General features: G+C 32.6%; 1 pseudogene; it reads left to right on the top strand.

Annotated features, from left to right (window-relative positions):
- Nucleotides 1–3,833: 3,833 nt before the first annotated feature.
- Nucleotides 3,834–9,407, top strand: LOC124354933 (annotated as a pseudogene).
- Nucleotides 9,408–18,501: the final 9,094 nt, after the last annotated feature.

Raw genomic sequence — 18,501 nt, 5'->3', positions numbered from 1 at the left:
TTCAATTATTTTGTATTTGGCCGTATCTGTCACATACCCGTTTAAATAAGCAAACTAACATATGATCGGAAGACCAAATACCTGTCAAACGACTTTGATTTACACTAAATTGTATAAATGGCACTAAATTAAATAGTCTTATTTAATTTCAATAAACATTGAATCACAAAAAGTACTTGCTTCGCCGGGAATCGAACCCGGATCTCTCACTTGCCGGGTGAATGTGCTACCATTACACACACACACACACACACACACACACACACACACACACACACACACACACACACACAACACACACACACACACACACACACACACGTGTATATATATAAAATTACAATGTTGTGTTAATATTTTATTACATTACTTAAATTATTTCTAAAGTGTTCGTAATTGAATTAAATGTAATTTCGTGATATAAAATCACGCTAGTGTAATAAATAAGGTCTATAATATTGCTCTCATTAATTTGTGTTTCCAAATTTATGCGTGTTACATAATTGAGTTTTATACATTATAATTACGTATATAGGTTTATATCAATTTTAACTATAATTTTCATAAATTATTTAGATATTTGTAGTTTGTTAAGTAAATTAAAGTATTATGTTTATAATATCTTAATGAAACGTGTAAATGATAAATGAACATTTATAATGATTGTAGCCTACTTACAACCAAAAACAGAATGTAATTGCATATAAAATTCTACTGTGAATTATTCATATGTCCTTAAAACTAAATGTTTACTCTTAGCTATACGCGATATTAATAAAGAAAACCGTAGCTTTAAGGCCATCATAGTATAGTCGATATTCGGTGCATACATACACGAGCACGTTCCTAGAGGTAATACAAGCCGTTAATCTTGACAGTTGGCTATAAACGTCTGTTGATATCTTGGTAAACGTATCTTCTTATTCCTTTTATACTTTAAAAGAGAATCTAGAAGGGATGACGTATGCCTATTATGACGGCGTTTTCAAAAATATTACTCTCTCTAAATATAAAATTACGTTGTAAGAGTATAAATCTCACAATAATTAATATAGATTAATTAATAAATCTAATTTATATTTAAATTTCTTCATAAATCTTTGCGCCTCAAAAGTATTAGTGACAAATCTTATAAGATTATAAAAATATTTTGTGATAAACTCATGTTACCAATAGTTGTAACTAATGCATGTCGTCCTATTTTATATGACTAAGAAGATTCCCTTGGGCAGTCTGACCAACAGAATTCTGAGCACGTGGGATAGTTGCGGCTATACCCTCTTGCTACTGCATTATATAACACTTCCGCAACAACAGTAACAGCCGGTGGTTTGTTTTCCCATAATTAGGTTAACTCCACTTCTTTGTCTTATTGTTCTATTAACGAAGAAAGGTAAAATCGTTAATCTAACTACAGCTATTTAGGTCAGCTAAAATAATCCATTGAAGGAGGAGCCCCTATTATTGGAAAACTTTTTGCAAAACAAAGAAACTGCACAATCAAAGTTATTGGACGATTGTGTAACTTCTCTCTACTACAATAAAATAGTATAGTCTACATTCATTTTTTAATGTATTGCGGATAATAGATTCAAGAGGATTTTGCAGAAACTTAGAGCTCTTTAAAGTTTAAAGCTTAATCAAAACACTGAAGAACTTGTAACGTGATAACCCGGTTTTTTAGCATCAAAGACTCTTGTGTGATGCTACTCCTACGTATCAATTGGAAGTGTGCAGATACGTTCACTGGAACATCTGAGAATTTCCTAGTTGGGAAAAATCTGCAAAAGTATCCATAATGTTTTCTTCTTTGAATATTGGCGAACCGTGATAAACCTTTTATTTTGGAGTAATTTTGTATTGCCACGATAAATATGGTGAAAATGCAGGTTCAGGGTTCCCAGGTTCATCTTTCGTTTCGAATACCTGTATAAAATGATGCCATTGACGATTTGTAAAAGTGTTACCTGAACATGAAAATGGCAAGTGAGTTGAGATTGTGGTGCTTATTCTCGTACTCAAATGATTTCAAATATTGTCTCATGTTTACAGATTTTGAGAAGGCTATAGTATTAACAGGTATAATTTTAATGAGGAGTGCTTGTCTTAAGTGAATTTTTAAAGGTATCACATATTTGGTAAGCAGGTTGTTTTTGACAGTTATATTAGAAAGTTATACTGATAAGGTGTCATTAGCCAGAGGAAGAAACAGGTATCATTCCTAACGAACTTTTTCATAAATATATAAAACAGTGCTATGTCCAAGATTGTATTACTTTATTGTAAAGGAGATACAAAAAATATACTTTTTATTTATGGTTGTTTTATTTACTATTGATGGTAGGCAGGCCCGTACTTAGACAGGGGTTTTCGATCTACTATACCGGGGCCCAGGTCTTCTGGTGCCTATTTGAATGGACCGTGGCGGGAAATGAATGGACCCTACCAAATATCTTTTTCTGAGTACAGCTCTGGTAATTAGGTTTATGACACTCTTATGACATAGAATAGATCCAGTATGATTATGTAGGATTATGTTGAGCTTCCTATGTAATGTAGTTAAATGTCACTTATAAGTTTTAGTTTCGTGTTCTGTATAAAAAAACGTTGTTTATCAAGAGTAGAAATTCTTACTCTATAATCGTGGGTTTAATCGTGAATCCAATCACATGATTCATATAATATATAGTCTCTAACCCAATTATATACACAAAATCAGATCGAAATAAAAAAGTTGTTAAAGACTTAATTAATTAATTATATTATTTTCGAATAGCTAGCCTACACTTATTCTTTAGTTCAACGAAGGATGACTGACACAAATTTTTGGTCTGGAAATCACTTTATATAAGTACAAAATGAATACATTTATGGTTGGAGCGGTTTGCTGCAATTCAACGTGTAGTTATGACTACACTATATTTATTTCAAACTGATTTTTTAAGTTGCAAAGTATATAGTTCTGTTAAATAAAAAGAAACTAAAAGCATTACATTTTAGGAGAATAATGTAATGGCACCAAATCTTATTTAATTAAAATAAGTTTACCGTTTATTTATGAATACTGTAAAAATAACGAGTGATATGGAATTTGAATTGATGGTTTTGACTAATTTAGGTTGGTTTGGGCTGTTGTTTTCCCCTCTCTTTACATTAAAATTCATTTTAAGGGGTTAAAATATAGTACAAGTTTTAACGAAATGTTAAGAAATGTTGCTTCATGTCTAATACTGTATGTGTGTTCTGTACGTGTTTAATACTGTAAATATAAAAATAGTTGCATTAGGTGTACAGTAGAAATATCACATTTGTTCAAAATATTGGGATTAAAAATTTGAGATGCTTCAGTGCAATACGAACGGATCATGGGATATGAGCTATGTTGGTTGAGAGCGACTGTTATTAATAGTAACAAATAAGGAGTGCCTTGATTAGTTAGGTAATTGATATAATGAATCTAATAATTAAATTTGTGTTTGTACAATAAACAAATCCATTACTTAAGAAGAATATTTAATTTGGTCCGGAGTTCTAGTACCCAATTCTCTATAAAAATATCCTTTATAGTAACATCTTTGTGCATTTGTACAGATATTTTAAAATTGTGACAGATCCACTTAATACTTTAAGCAAGAAAGCTACGTCACGATGAGTTGCAGTTATCGGCTTATTTACAATCCCGTCATTGAGATAACTAAGCAAAACGACACAATGACATCTTCAATAAAAATAACTGATTCAACATTAGAAGTGGTGATATACCTATCAGTCAGCACTATCACTACACACAACACTAAATGCCGCCGGTACGCACCCGACCGCTGGGAGAGAGGCGAACCAGAGAATGGGTTTTCCGTAGTGAGATGAGGTCATATACAGTTTCATGAATGACTAAATATTCCAGGCCCCCTCGTAATACATATAGCCTTCCTCGCCTCTCACAACTATCATTTTCTCAGACACCCTCAGCAAGTGTGCAAAGTACTTTAGACATTCTGTTCTGCAACTACACGAAGGTTAGAAAACTATTTGTTGATTAGTTTACTCGAGAATTTAATCTATTTAATCTACTTATTAGTTGTCTTTTAATCTATATCGCAACTGAGGAGTTTTTGTTGTATAATATTTTGGAGCGCTTTCAATTTATTTTATCTTATATATTTTTTAACGGTTACCGCCAGTTTACGGTAGTGCATTAAAGTAAAATCAATAAAAATAGACAAATTTAGAACTAACAATAGTTAATATCACAACACCACGTATGTACATTAACACGCAATAAAAATTGTGATTAAATAACAAAAATTATATAAGGAACTGAACTTATACCAATAATATAACAACCAACAATATAATACCTTATACTAATATTGATTTACTTAAATAAATAAAAGCTAAAATTTAGGTCATTAATAAAACTCTTCAAAAGGAAATTCAAATAATAATACCATAAAAGGGTAACCTTAGACTCTATACTAAAAGTAACAATAATAAACTAGACTAACAAAAACAAACTACACTATAAGCTAAGCTACTGAAAGTGTTTGACATATTAAGAAAACAATAAATATAAATATAAAAACTATAAAATGAAAAGAAAGAAGAGAAAACAACATGGATGACCGCAAAAACACCAATGAGAATTATTATACATACATACAAACTATAGGCTACTAAACGATTATTTAGTTTAAATTTATTCCTTAAATCTTTAGTGAATTAGTGTTAACTCACGTCAGTGACCTGGTTAGTGTTCCCGATTGAGGAAAAGTAAATACTGCAGTACTTTGAAGAGTCTAAGACACGGCTTGAAACATATGTTAGTATGAATATTCTACAAATTCCAAACCAAAGTAAAATGCGTACACGTTATACTAATAGCAGTTCACGTCCATAACATGAATTTTTTACACAAATGTTTATCAACAGGCGTGCTTGAGGTATGGTTATTAAAGATTAGACGCTTTAAACAATTATAAATATAAGCATTCCGTGTTATTTTAATTTAAAAGCTGAAAGTTTGAGATGTATGTCTACTATTTAATTTTCATTGTAATTCACTATTCTATTCTGGGATCTTACGTTATTAACAAAATCAACCATTCCTCTATCTCGTTGATTTCACTTGGAATATCACATCTCGGACTTGGAGACGTGTACTACCAATAAATAGTGAAACTAAGTACATATTCATTGTTACAATCAAAGCGTTTATTTAACAACGCTTTGATTAAATAAGTGTGTGTTTTTTAGCAAGCTGGCTATATGTCTAACGATGGGAGAGTTTACCTCATACATAAGTGTTGAAATAAATTGAATTACTCTGATATAGTCGAATTTCAAGAATCATCCTCAGGACTCATAATGAAATTCAACCACTATCAGTATAGTATTTAATAGACAATTCCTAATATTAATCCTCACAGTGATTATAATAGGTTAATACGTCATTAACATATATTTATTTCACATAAGTAGAACTTTACAACTTATTCAATATAGAAACTTTTTAGTTTAAAATAATGCAAATCTTCAAAATCTTTTGTTTATTAGAATATGCTTTAAAATCAGATGAACCTTAATAATGTCTGATTATATAAATATAAAAAAATAAGTAATTTAATATTTTTTGTAATACTCATAAAATTTGCTAGTCATATTGAGTAAAATATATTAACAACAGACTGTTTTTGGTGAATTTTTAAAATCAGTTAAATGAATAACACCATTAGGTCTGAATGACACCAATATTCTATCAAACACACACACACACACACACACACACACACACACACACACACACACACACACACACACACACACACACACACACACACACACACACACATATGTTTGATAGAATATTACATGTGATCATTGATCATGAACATAACTGTGATTAGGAGAAACAAAGACAATGTTTAATTTTGTGTCAAAGATTAAAAATGGTTTACGTATTATTAATAAATACATTAAATTAGCCAATTATTTATTAGAAACATGTAATGTGTAACTTCATCTATGCTCTACTTAGGCGAGTCTTCCTGGTGTATTGACTACCATTTTTGCCTAAAGCCTTTTTGAAACTAGTAATCAATAAATTAATATTTCTATAAAATAAAAAGATTCTGTTGTTCAAGCCACCAATGATAGAGTGTTGGTGACGTGTTTCAGTCATGGGTATCAACGTCTACTACGCCCCTGCCAGCCCTCCTAGCCGTGTCGTGTTGCTGGCAGCCAAGGCTTTGGGGGTGAAAGTCACCCTCCACATCATTGACCTGATGAAAGGAGAGCACATGACCCCAGAGTATCTCAAGGTATGGTCCATTAAATACTAGTCTATTTTCGAACAGTCGAACATCATTATCATGTTGTTAGTATGTTGATATGTTAAATATCATTATGTTAAAAATAAATAACGATGTAGGGTACTGTATATTTACTTATAAATAGTAAATAGTAAAAAATGAATAAATAACGTGAAAAAATACCACACGAAATTGTTTAAAAATATATTGTTTTTTTAAGCTTGTACATTACGTATCATGTTACAACGGATTGGAATAGTAAAATAATAACTTCAGTTGTAAGTATTTCAATTAATTTTAAGAATCCTGTTAAGATAGCTCCACAGATTTGTAAAATATGTTAATCAGAGTCCTGTTTAGTTGAAAAGAACCAATATAAATACTTTCAAGTCATTCAAGTATTTAACTGATGAAACCAAATATATTTGGTTTATTGTATGCTGTGGTAATAATTTAACATTGCTCAGTCAGTACAAATAAAAAAAAAACCTTTTCTTGTTTTCAGATGAATCCTCAACACACAGTACCTACTATTGTAGACAATGGACTTGCTCTTAATGAAAGGTGAGTTTATAAGTTTTATTTATAAATGACTGTTTACAAAAAAACCTTATTAATCCTTTTTGCTATACAATTTAAAACTTAATTATTTTCGCAAGGTAAACATTATTTTATTATTTAAGAAATTCATTTTTTATAATCGTTTTTCGAATTTTTTTAAGACAGCTAAAATGTTTTTATATATACTCATTATAATAAGTAATAAACACTCGTTTCCATTAAATGTTTCAGCCGAGCCATCATAATGTACCTGGCGGAGAAGTACGGAAAATATAGCACATTTTACCCCCAGGATCTTAAAAAAACGCGCCCTTGTAAACCAGAGGTTATATTTTGACGCGGGAACTCTCTTCCAGAGATTTTCTGATTTGTATGTGAGTATTTTCAGCATTTGCTTTACATTGCTTCGAATGAAAAGGGCATGGGCAATAAGTATGTACTTTAAATGTCTAGTAGTTGTCTAATATATGAAAACGTGTTTTCAACTTCATTTTTATTGCATTTTAGAGGACCAACGAAACACTTTATTTTGTAAATAAACTAAAAATCTGTATTTATTTAATTATGCAACACACAAAAGCAGAATACTTGCGCATAAATTCTTTGAATTATAGCCACAAGTTTTGTTTAATTAACATATGTTAAGTTGGATGGTCATACTCTCTTCAAAACTTGTTATTATTTATCTTTGATATTACAGTGTCAGTTATGAACTCTATATATTTTATCTGCCGTAGGCTAAACTGGCAGGGATATGATAAAAACAGTCAAATGCTTTACCATCGAAGTATTACTAAAAACATTCGAACAGTACTTTGCACTTTGAGAAAAAAAAGCAATTGTTACTTACTAATCCTCATAGTGTCAAAGTCTCATACAGGTTATAAAATATACATAGATATAGTTTTAAAGAACGCAAAAGTTTGGTATTCTATATTGGTAAATAATGGAAATGTATATTAAAATACCATTGTAAAAAATAACATACTGTACAAAAATTCAAAGGATGCTGTACATTCTGGATGAATTAACTATATATTCTAATTAATTAATTGCCAACCTTATGATCTTATTCCAGTGCTGAACATGGATAAAGAAAAAGAAAAATGTTAGTTGCACTGTTTATAATATAAACTATGGTTGCGTTTGTTATTTACAAAATTATAATTTGTAAGTATTTACATTTTTGTAAATATCAGTGCAATTGTTTTGCAACATGTCACTAAATAAATATCATAGAAATGTTGAAAAGATACATTATATAAATCATTATTATAATCTTCGAATAAATTAAATATTGATCATATTGAATTGCCAAACAGTATTGAATCACAGTTCAATCAGCTCTAAGAGATTCGCATAGTCCAAGAATAAAATTGGATAATTATCAATACTTCTTTATAATATCTAGTGAAAGGCACATTATAGCAATAGAGACTACATCCTGAGTAAAATTTATAACTTCTCTTCATATTTTCAGTACCCAATGATCTTTGGAGGAGCGCCTTTTGATGAAGAGAAAAAGAAGAAGCTGGATGAAGCATTTGGCTTCCTGGATAATTTCTTGAAGACCAACAAGTATGTAGCTGGCGACACTTATACCCTGGCTGACATCTCCATCTTGGTCACGGTCTCCACTGCTGAAGTGTGTACTGTGTTTAGCAACATAAAGTCCATTGCTTCCAAGAGTCTAATCTCAAGGACTTACACCCAATTGAAACACTATTCATAACGAAAGCCTCTAAACTACTTTGTTGATATAAAAATATTGCTTCAGCTTAACAATCCTTTAGTGTGGTTATTTGTGATATCCATTTGTCAAGAAATCACAGAGAAAGAACCCTCATCAATGTTTTTTTTGACTGAATATGATTTAAATCAAGCAAAACATGAATTTACAGTCATTACTATAGAATATGATAAAACTAAATGATTAATATTAAATTAAATTTATAGTTTGTTAATGACTTGTAAGATCTTAAAAGTATATTGCTTAATATCTAATTAGAAAATATGACTTCAAATTTTCTTGGCTTGTGTAAAATGTAAAATATTGTAACAACTGGCCTTTATATGCTGGCAGGAATATTATGAAAATGACATATTGCAGTTCTGACATCTGCATGTTAGACTTCGCGCATATAATATTTTGATACTTAATTTCAAAGAGCCCCAAGACTGCCTTAGCCTCAAAACAAATGGTTTCATTATGTATCTAGATTTACAAACAAGTGTAACTAACTAAACCTGTTTTGTTTTTTAATTTATTTTACTTCAAAGTGTTTGTAATATTTCAGGTGGTTGGTTACGATGTTAGCAAGTACCCCAAAGTCGCTACCTGGTTGGCCAAGGCCAAAACTTCCCTCCCTGGCTATGAGGTGAACCAGAAGGGGGTAGAAGCCTTTAAAGGAATGGTCGAATTTTTGACCAAGAAACATTAAACACTTTTGTTTCCACCAAAGATTACCTCTACTAGTCAATTTTTTTATAAACATTTCTTAGATACGTTATTGTATGTGAATAAATTGGTCTACTTTAGTTTGGTTGGTTTATTTTACCCAGAACAAATTCACTAAATCTGTGTTTCTAAGGTAATAAAAATATAAAGTAAAAGCCTTCTATAATGCCAGAACCTGTCTGGCTGTTGGAAAAGCCTAGGTAGGTCACATTATAATAAGTTATCAATATAATTATTTGTATTTAGTATGACTTTAGTATTGATATTTGGTGAAGGAAGTTATGATTTTAATTTCTACTAAGTGCATTCACAGAACTACAGAACTTCATAATCTAGTCGAGAGTATCGTATTTACTTTAGTATCAATACTTGATGAAGGAAGTAATGATTTTAATTTCTACTAAGTGCATTCACAGAACTACAGAACTTCATAATCTAGTCGAGAGTATCGTATTTACTTTAGTATCAATACTTGATGAAGGAAGTAATGATTTTAATTTCTACTAAGTGCATTCACAGAACTACAGAACTTCATAATCTAGTCGAGAGTATCGGATTTACTTTAGTATCAATACTTGATGAAGGAAGTAATGGTTTCTAATGTCTACTAATTTCATTCTCACAACTCAATAAGCTAGTGGAGAGTGTTGGATTGACTTTAGTATTGATATTTGGTGAGGGAAGTTATGCACAGTGCGGTGTTTGAGCGGTAATTTCACATTGTGACACAGCTTCAAGGGGACTCGTATGTAGGTGCATTTCATTAAAGAGATGGCGCTGCTTGGTAATCTGAATGTTTCTTTTAACATGAAGTCTTTACAACCCTCACATACAAAAGCAATTTGGTTTAGAGGCGTGAGAGTGTAATGTCGTGTACGCTAGTCGCCTTGTACCGTAACAGCCTTTACTTACACTGGACTTTCAACAACAATACAATTTACAGCAGGTACATTAAGTTATACGTCATGATTATGTACCATTATTTAGTTTTACTTCATATAGTACATATTTTCGCAACCCAGTTACTTGTTAGCATAAGTTACATCCGATGTTCTTGGAACTAAATTCTTGGCGGATTGATAACCTAATTGGCACGCGTATTAATTGTTCCTCTCAGGAACTTGGTAGCAGCCGAACCTCGCTACCAAAGGAACAAATCGCGCGCCTTGTCCGTAAATAAAAATTTATATTTTCGTATCATAAGTTAGCCCTTTCATGTGAGACATCTAATCTGAATGTAATGTAAAGTAAAATTATAACTTGTAAAGTAACTTACCTTGAATTTGTTTTATTTGCCAGATTAACTTGGATAATATTTGTGGCGATGTCCTTCTGATGAGACCACGTTGTCGTGATTATAAGTTGTCTCGATAAATGGCTAATACCGTCGCGATTTTCTTTAGGCGAGATGCAGTTCGCTCTTCGAGCTCACTTCTTGAGTTGAAGCCCAATTACTTTATGTTTTAGACTTCCAGTCTACTAATCTTCCCCTTTTCCGACAACAGCTGCATTGTGGAGCCAAGAATGCTGACACCCGCGTTTGTGAGACAAGTTCATTGTAAAGGGAAGTTATTTTTAAAGTTTTAATAATTGTTAATTTCGAAGGTATAACCCATAGGACATTGGAATAGGCCCATCCCATGGTATCATATTTTAGTTCATTCATACTCTATTTGGCAGCAACGTGGCAATACTTTATTTTATTTTACCGACTAGAAGTGGTGCTCATTTGCCAATATTAAACATATACGTAAACTTCGGATTTCGAGTATTCATTACTACGAACCTCAGCGGTATCCAACCCCATGTGTATTGTCCATTCGGTACAATTATTTGAAATACATATTATTGTCCATGATATTAATGTATCATCCTACACGAAGAATACTTGTTATATCTAATCCATGAACAATAAACGTAAATCTCAACGCTATAGTGAGCAAAGTTAGAACGCTCTCTCAGTTTTCCATAGGCACACTATTACAGACACTAATCTCTAGGTTGGTCTAGTAAGACAATTAGCTCCAAATATGCGACTAGACAGTAACTGTAGACACACAGGCAGGAACACTAACCATACATACAGGTAGGGGTGACTAGTCACATATGAATAGGCACAAACCCAGGCACACATGCCCGAAGGGCACTAACCTAGACTCAACATGTGATCAGGGCTCATACTCCACACCTTTGAACCATAATTTGTATTTGCATTTGACTTTGTCAACTATAACTTTTATATAAATAGTTTTTTGGCGTCAAAGTTCAATTTTGACTTTTAATGTAATTTGTAAATATAAATATTTATTTTTATTTTTGAATTGGAAATATTATGTGACTTATTATTTAAAGCAATAGTCTTAAGGTAGAATCTAATATTTACTTTCACAATATAATTTCGTTCGACATTACCTTTAAAACCACTTCACCCCCTCCGCCCTCTCCGCCACCAACATCCACGTCTTCAACCCCTCAATTTATCTTAATTCACGCGCCCTTACAGCGCCAAGGATAATATCGTTACACTTTTATAAGCTCTAATTGCCTCAGGTTTTATTTTCTCGCCTACGTCGATGAGTATGAAGAATATATATGACATGACTCCCTGTTACATTATACATTATATCCCTGTTCTGAATTATTTAAATGAGTATAACGTCTTTAAAACACATAATCAATTGAACAGTACAAATTGAGATAACGAGATGAATGTATGTATGTAACTAGGGACACACGGAAATTTCAACTTACATTGTTTTGGCTCTATTGTTAACATTCTTGATTTATATTGAAATACAAGTGCATATAACATGACTATAATCCCATAAACCTAAATATATACGGTTGTTTCTTCAAAAGTATAAACATGTTGATTTCATAATTGAAAATAATTGTCGTGCATAAAGCTTTTTGAAATATATTTGTACATATTACCCACATACAGACTGTCATTTCAGTGTAATTGGAGTACATAATGCAAAATAAATCGAATATGTGTTAGTTATTAGATTAAAGCTAGAGGTTAAAATTATACAAAGATGTTAGTTATTCTTGATGTGGGGGAGGAGGGATGGGAGAAGGGAGGCAGATTTTCTAATTTTTCATTTTGAAGATACGGTTTGTGGTGAAATTGCTCTTATATTTTCATTGTGAATAAAACAACTCATACAATGTTTTTATTACCTGGCTATCTCATAAAGTAGAACAAATCTCATTAAATCATTAATTCTCATTAATTCAACAAAACTTTCGCTCGTATTGAAATTATTTTTCTACTCTGTATAAACAAAAATACAAAATCAGTACTATATGAAATTGATGCACTTGAATTTTGGTTTAAAAACCTTAAACATTCGGGTTTTTCGGTGAAAAACAAAACAAAATTAAATAAAAAAAAATGTTTATTTAAGATATTAAAACTATATACTTAAAATTAGAATTATTATTACAATTGATTTCCTCCATAATATATATATATATATATATACAAATCAGTTCCTAAAACTAGACATTTTTAAATATTGGGACACATGGATTAGAAACAAGTTGTTGATACAACAAGTTTTGTAAGATGTAAATATTGTTTTAAATCATACTGGATTAAATTAAAAGAATTTTCCCCGATTCTAATGTATTCTTTGTTTTAGATAACAAAGAACTTTGTTTTCGATGTCAACTTTGTAAAAGCCGGTACTACAAAAATCCTTATGTTTATGTCAACAATTACAAGGTAGAACGCCTATCACGTAACAGACTTCACCAAGTATAGATAGCATGTGGGACATCCCGTAGAGAGATATCATCATCGATCTCGGTCTTGCAGGAGGTTAGGACCGGCCACATTTCCATCGTATTAGTTACATAATGCACTTCTCCAGTTAAAACCATATTGTGTTATTTGTAATTTTATCCTGGCCCTAACCCTCTGCGTCCGCGTGTGTGAGGGTGCGTGCGTGCGAGGTTACTACCTGGCTTTTTAGCCGCAATCCCTATTTGATAATAGTATAGAAGTCCTTCCTAAGTGACAAAGGTGGTTAGTGAAGTGAACTAACCTTTTATGAGATTGAATACCGAGGAAATGTGAGGGACGAGTAATATAATCAAGTTTCAGTGGCCGATGACATATGTATGATTATAGATAGCCTCATGCTAAGTATTAAACCCATTTATATAGAAAATAGGAACTTTTGCAAAGCATAATTGGCTGCTGCAACAAATGAAACGGTAATTTTATCTTAACTCATATCATTCGACTTGTTAAATATAATTAACAATATGTACACTCCTTTCCTCCAAACAAGATTTGGTTATACATCACATAGGAGTGAAATGAGTTAATTACTCTGAAGGGCCTGAATAAACTGAAGAGATTTACACCCACAAGAATGTGTACTGTGATAACCTCATGTGATGGAAGTCTGGCGGTTTTAGTAGACTGTGGTGTCATCACTAGATGTTCGTATTCATCATGACGTCACCAAAACTAAAATAGTAATACATATTTTATTTTATTTCGTGATATTTGAGTACGTCCTGGTTTCCGTTGATTTCTGACTGTTAGCGATTTTTTATTTGTTATGTTTCCTTTATCTCACAATGTAGACTGATTAAAACATCAATGTTTACCATAGTAATTTAATAACGCATTACTCACCTTATTTCACATTATATATACATTATAAACAGTGAAATTTGCATTACTGACTCCTGAATTACAAACATTGGATGGTGATTAATTTAACAGTAACTAATTTACAAGAAACTAAGAATATTTCATTTGGTATGATATCAGTATGTTATAATATTCATACAAAAATATTATACATAAAACCATCTGCGAGTTATATTAATTATAGTGTTAATGAATTGACAAGGCTTTAATTATACAAACAATGTATCCCAAAATAGCCTACAAAATCCAATACACTAATCTTTCACAATTGTAACTTCCTTTCTAGCCTCTTCCACAGGTTTAAAGTCTAGCAAGTCTTTAGGTTGCGCAACAAAAGAACGCGAATATACATAAATAACGTTGGTACTTACATAAACGTGCCAACAATAGCATATGACATCTTTATGAATATTTCAATTTTATTTCATATCTACTCCACTTAGTTTCCGCTTATAATGCTGTCAATGTAGACACGTATGAGATATTCGGACGGTCGAATTGATTTTTTAGCGATAATCAGTTAGATAACCAGCAATTGGAGTATACAATCTAATAAATTGTGAATTTTAGAAGAGTATATATATAAATAGAGAACAGGCCAAGTTGAACCCTGAGGACGACCTCACTGAAGTTGATCAAAAGAACTGTCCTTCGATTCAGGTAGCTAAATGCAACAGTAAATTTAAATCCTACAAGAAGTGGGAAAGAAGGAAGGCTTTACAATTCATTTGAAGGTCTTATCTTATACTGTATCTTATTCTGGCGAAAAACCACAGAGGCAATACAGGAAGCATGTGATAGGAATCACGATGTAATATGAATTAAAATTTAATTATTGCCATAGAGAAATTTAAAACAAATTATAAATAATATTGAATATAATTTGTGTAATCTATGTATTAATTTGTAGAGTTAAGTTGAAATATATACACGTCTTCATTGTTTTGAAAAAATATTTCTGATTAAATTTTTGTAAACGTCTTAAGAGGAAGAAAAATTTTAGTTTGCGAGATGATAAAAGCTTTGCAGTCAGTGATCCAGTACATTATTCATTCACTCATTTTCTTTAACAAGAAAAGGCAATCAGGAAAGTTGGCGAGGAAAATCTTGAAAGTTTTCATCTCACAAGTTAAACACGGCACTTTATTGCGGTTGTCAGATGAGTGGTTCACGCTTTCTTACGACATCGATCCCAGGGCTTTCTCCCTGCTGTATTCATAAGAAGCAACGATTCCAATGATCAGGATTAAAAAGTAACTCCAGTTAACGGGATAAAATTTGCCAACAAGTTTGTATTTTAGCCAAACGTAAGTATGAGAGCCAAATAATCTAAGTTAAAAGCCTTTTGCGGGAACAGAAATTTTCAAATGTTGGTTTTAAAATAAATGAAGATAATGTACAGTTTTTAATATTGAAGAATGACAATAGGTGCATGTAATTTTTATGTAGCCGATTCAGTACAACCTACCACCTATAGGTTTCAGGTTTTATGGTATTAATCTTTATTTCAGAATGCGCTGATTTCAAACACTACGATACCATTGGTTCATACTATAAAAATGTAATTATAACTCAAAAACACTTTCTCAGTACGATATCTACAGTTGCTCCATCGTTAAGTCACCAACCTTAAACTTCACACTATAAGTAGGTTGATACAATTAAGTCTATTTCACCTGTTCAGAAAGACGCGTCATCACTTCCTACTTAAGGAAATGGACCATTTACTTTTCCCGACCTACCATAGCAACATATCACCCGTTCCTTCATTTATCAGTCTGAAACCCTCTGATTCATACTTCAACTACGGTGGGTGACACAATAAATATTAAATGACCACATTATAATACATTATAGTATTCATTTTGAACTGAATATATTTGAAATTTTCAAGATTTTGACCGCAAATATATTGATTACGTCAAATAAGGTTCTTATGCTCTGTGATGTTCAATTGAAATAGCACTTAAATTTATTAATATGTCTCACTGTACTTCTTAACTGATTTCAGCTTACTCCAAACCGAAATGGTAGAGAATAGAAGGGTAAGGAACATTTGGAGTTATGTTGTAATATTTGGGTAACCTTAGTTTAAGTGTTACTCATAATTAATAATTTTAAAGGTCGACTGATTTGTAAGATTTCTTAAATTGTTATTCATTTCAGTCCATGCCATTTGAAATTTTTGATTTCTTTCACCAGTTCCTCTTTGTTTAAATCTTACAGAAAACTACTACCCAATGTCTTTTTATGATTTGTAAGCACTTTAAATCGATTTCGTTTATTTGAGAACAATTTTATAGCCAAACAAAACGCCGCGCCAAGCAGGCCGCGGTTCTGGCAAAAAGAAGGTGGATGGACGCTCACTGTAACATCATACCGTAGGATGCTAGTGTCGCGAGTCATTTTGTAGAGAGCATTTTGACATATTGCTTCTCTAGGGTGTGTGATAGTTTACGACAAAGACACATTTTGATTCGAGAGGTAACAATTACTAGTACCTTCAGTATAAATGAACAAGGAGATTGTAAAGTTGCGTATTGCCCAAATGTTGGATATGTTTCACCCTGATTGTGATGACCTCTGTTAGTGATGTCGTATAGCACTAGCTTTTCCTCTGCCGTTACCAAAAGTTTGTCCACATGGTATATATTCGTCAATAACTTCTTCTGACATTTTGAAAGGAGCTCGTGAAGCAAAACAACGGAAACGAACATACGATGCACGCGAATAAAGTAAGTTTAAGTTAATTTGTCGTGTAGCATGTGTATGGGTGGACCTTTTATTTCCGATAGTTGCCATGAGACATAACATTAAAGTTAGAGCACCTAACACAGTTTCAAGTAGCTCACAATGACCTATGATAGGCGATCACGTGGTCTAGACCAGGCGCCCTCTCCGTGTGTGACGGCACATTGGAATGCATGGAGTTGGATTGCAAAATTGTAGTAGCAAATTGGTTCGCGATACTTGCTTCCGACAGTTTGGTCCTCCAATGCGCGACCATCCCTAGTGTTGAAGGTAGCTTAGCTTGAACATAAGAACGTGCTACCGTCCGGTGCAGAGATTTAATACTATCCTTCCTCATAGTTCTTGACAGCAGGTGGCCCGTATCCCCAACGTCACTGATCCTAAATATCCAGAAGCAAGCGCAGAGGTCCTTTTTGGACTGTGCAGTGAGTTTTCTCAATTTCTTATCCTAACAAACAAAAACAAATATATGTAACAAGTTAATAAGTTTCAAGTATAATATTTGAAATTTGTGTCTTAATAACATCGTATTTATGTTGCCTCCTTTTCAAACAATCAGTCACCGGCCGCGGTTAGTTATCAAAACGCTGTGTTAAAAAGAAACTGTTTTAGATAGTGCTTTACAAAATGAGACGGCTTTACTAAGACGATGGCTTTAAGAACTTCATGTAACTTTATCAATACCAACTTAAAAACAAGTTAAGATGGTAATTTAATTAAAATAATTTTATTTACAATAATTCTAAAAATTACGTGTTAAAAAGGCCCCTTGTCCTTGTGTTGTACAAATATTTTGTCTTCAAATTCTAATTTCCCGAGATATGCATTTTAAAAGTAGCAGTTGGGTTGTAATTTACAATTAGCTTTATATGTATAAACGCAGAAATAAACAAGCTAATTTTTATTATAAAGTTATTGTAGCTCCAATATTTAGTCTGTGATTAAAGTTGAAACACAGGTATAAACTCAGCAGCAGACGTGGAGTGTATATCGCAAGAACAGAACGTGCATTGTATAACACTTCCAAAGTTTACCTACCTGAAGAGCACTGTGCGCTCCTAGTGTATCCCTACAGACAATATTGATAGACTTAAGCAGGGACTGTAACTCAATAGGAGAAGTGGACTGGATACCGCAATAACAAAACATACCTTGTATAACGCTCCCCAAGATTTCCTACCCGAAGAGCACTGTGCGCTCCTATTGTACCCCTACAGTCAAATATTGATAGACTTAAGCAGGGATTGTAACTCAATAGGAGAAGTGGATTGGATACCGCAATAACAGAACGTGCCTTGTATAGCACTTCCCAAGATTACCTACCTGAAGAGTATTGTGGGCTTCCTTTCGTATTTCTACAAAGGAGTATTGGTACAGTGAAGACAAGGTTTGTAACACAACAGCAGGCGTAGAGTGGACACCACAATAACACACCGTGCCTTGTATAGCACTTCCCAAGATTACCTACCTGAAGAGTATTGTGGGCTTCCTTTCGTATTTCTACAGAGGAGTATTGGTACAGTGAAGACAAGGTTTGTAACACAACAGCAGGCGTAGAGTGGACACCACAATAACACACCGTGCCTTGTATAGCACTTCCCAAGATTACCTACCTGAAGAGTATTGTGGGCTTCCTTTCGTATCTCTACAGAGGAGTATTGGTAGAGTGAAGACAAGGTTTGTAACACAACAGCAGGCGTAGAGTGGACACCACAATAACACACCGTGCCTTGTATAGCACTTCCCAAGAT

The sequence above is a fragment of the Homalodisca vitripennis genome, chromosome 2 (genome assembly GCF_021130785.1).
Source record: "Homalodisca vitripennis isolate AUS2020 chromosome 2, UT_GWSS_2.1, whole genome shotgun sequence".
Lineage (NCBI taxonomy): Eukaryota > Metazoa > Arthropoda > Insecta > Hemiptera > Cicadellidae > Homalodisca > Homalodisca vitripennis.
Note: the sequence above shows the minus strand (reverse complement) of the source record. Positions and strands in the feature narration are given on the sequence as shown.